At 32.9% G+C, this 2166-nt stretch overlaps 1 long non-coding RNA gene across 1 annotated transcript; it reads left to right on the top strand.

Moving 5' to 3' along the window:
- Positions 1–463: 463 nt before the first annotated feature.
- Positions 464–2166, top strand: LOC113343960. Its single transcript, XR_003357503.1, has 5 exons — positions 464–609; positions 724–768; positions 1323–1433; positions 1618–1743; positions 1833–2166. It is a non-coding gene; the product is annotated as an uncharacterized LOC113343960 (long non-coding RNA).

Here is a 2166-nt window from a genome sequence, read left to right as displayed (position 1 = left end):
GTTAGTAACGCAGTCAACAAAAAAGAAGGTGGACAAAACTTCCGTCGGAGTTTTAATCTAATTAATTTCGTGACACCGTGTTTACACCAAATACTTAATTGTACGTTAGTAACACCGTCTTAGGTAGAAAACACCTTCGTCAAAGCATGGAAAATTTTTCTCATACAAAATTCTGCCGTGATGGAAATTTTTTTTTCAATAATTAGGAAACCAATTATATAATGTATACAAGGAAACCGGATTATTAACATCGGTGAAATAGTTCATGTGAGTTTGGAAACCGTGCTAGCAAGGAAACCGGATGATTCATCGGTTGTCTATATATAGACTTTTTAAACTACAAATTTGTTGTCTAATCATTCTCAATTTTTATTTTTCTTTTTTTTTTATCGGTAATCCCTGCTTCTTATTCGTTCAACTCGATCTCATCACCCGAATTTCCGAACTTCTCTGTTTTTAGTTTTGATTCTTATCAAAGATGTTGCGTTTTTGAGTCTTGATTTTGCCTTTGTTGGCACAATTTATTAATCAAAGCATTCTTTTTGATTAGTATATTTTTTGCAGAGATTAATATTGGTTCTTAACTAAGCTTTGTGCATAAGACGTTTGGTAAATTCTAACTCTATTCTGCATTCATCTATTTCATTCCCACAATTTTCTCTTCTAAGATTTTTACTAAATTGGAGCTAAGTTATCTATCCGCTTTTTTGTTCGATAAAGCAGAAGTTGCATCAATGGTTATATTAATATTCTTAGTGAATCAGGAAGGTATATATGTTTAATATTCTCTTTTAATACCGTCTCTTTTAAACTTTTCTGCCGCAAAAAGTCTTAAAACTCATGACAATATTAAAGTATGTATGTTTTGGAAGATGCTAATTGCAATGGTTTGTTTGTCTTCGAAATCTTCAGATATTGTAATAGTTTGTTAGTCTATGTCATCATAGATCACTTCTGCCATTTCAACAGTAAGCTTCAGTAGCATACAAGTTTATTTTTAATATATATATTTTTTTTTATCGAGGTCTTACACTATCCAATCCTCTATTGTATTACGGGATCGAGCACTTGGCTCAGGTTTGAAACCACGGTCAACCAACTTGCTATATTTCAGTGGAACTCATCTACCGCTTGCTATAAAAATAGGCATTAACATGCTTCATATGGGTCTTGCAAAAAAAAAATTCATTTTTAATGTATGCATCTTTCAGCCAATATTAGATCTTACATAATTTGATAGGAAGAGAAGTTACATAATATTAGATCTTACATAATCAATGATACAGCAAGTTTTGACTTGGTTTGTGTCACTATTTCTACAGGTAGATGCAGAAGTTGCCACATTCAAGCTACAGAAAACACCAGATTATTCATCGGTCATTCCTACTAAAGCTTTTTTTTCATCCGTAGGTTTCTTTTGCCTGAGAACAGTGGTACGTTGTTCTTTTGTTTGTTTGTTTTTTTTTTTTTTTTTTGCTACTCGATCAGACTATACATAATGCGTCGATGATAGTTTATGATAAAATATAATGGCTTTAGTTAGTCCACGAATAATATATGTGATTTGGAAACAATTGGAGGCATTACCTAGGAGTTAATATTCGTTTCTGTTGACAGGAGACTTAAAGATGGAACAAAGTTTATCATTGTTAGCTGGATATGCACCAGAAAGAACAATTTCACCGACGAAAAAGAAACAATCAATAGATGCATCAGCTGCTGACCTAACGGTCCTAACGTCATGTGATTTATCTTCCCTCAGGTTAATTAAATTCATAATTTCATGTTTACTTTCACATATCTTCATCACCATCCCAATATGCTTTCCATAGGTTTCAATGAAGCTGTTATTTGTCATGGGGCACTTAGCTATCGAGAAGGTTGCAGTTGGGAAGACTAGAATGTTGGTATGGCTTGGTTTCACCATTTAAAAGTTTTCAAACAAGTGCTTTGGAAATGATTCCTGATTGTAGGAAAGGACGATAACCACCAATCCACTATGAGCTAAAAGAAGCACAATTGCGTAGCTGTGTAAAAAAAGAATTACACAAGCGTCTAATTTTAGCCAATTGTATATTAAGTTGTTAATCTTTCTCTTGATTTAAAATATTACAAGTCAGACATGTTTCGTATGGATGGTTGTCGTATTTCTGGGATAAATCTTTT

This window comes from Papaver somniferum, unplaced genomic scaffold (genome assembly GCF_003573695.1).
Source record: "Papaver somniferum cultivar HN1 unplaced genomic scaffold, ASM357369v1 unplaced-scaffold_70, whole genome shotgun sequence".
NCBI lineage: Eukaryota > Viridiplantae > Streptophyta > Magnoliopsida > Ranunculales > Papaveraceae > Papaver > Papaver somniferum.
This window is presented reverse-complemented; position numbering and strand designations above follow the sequence as displayed.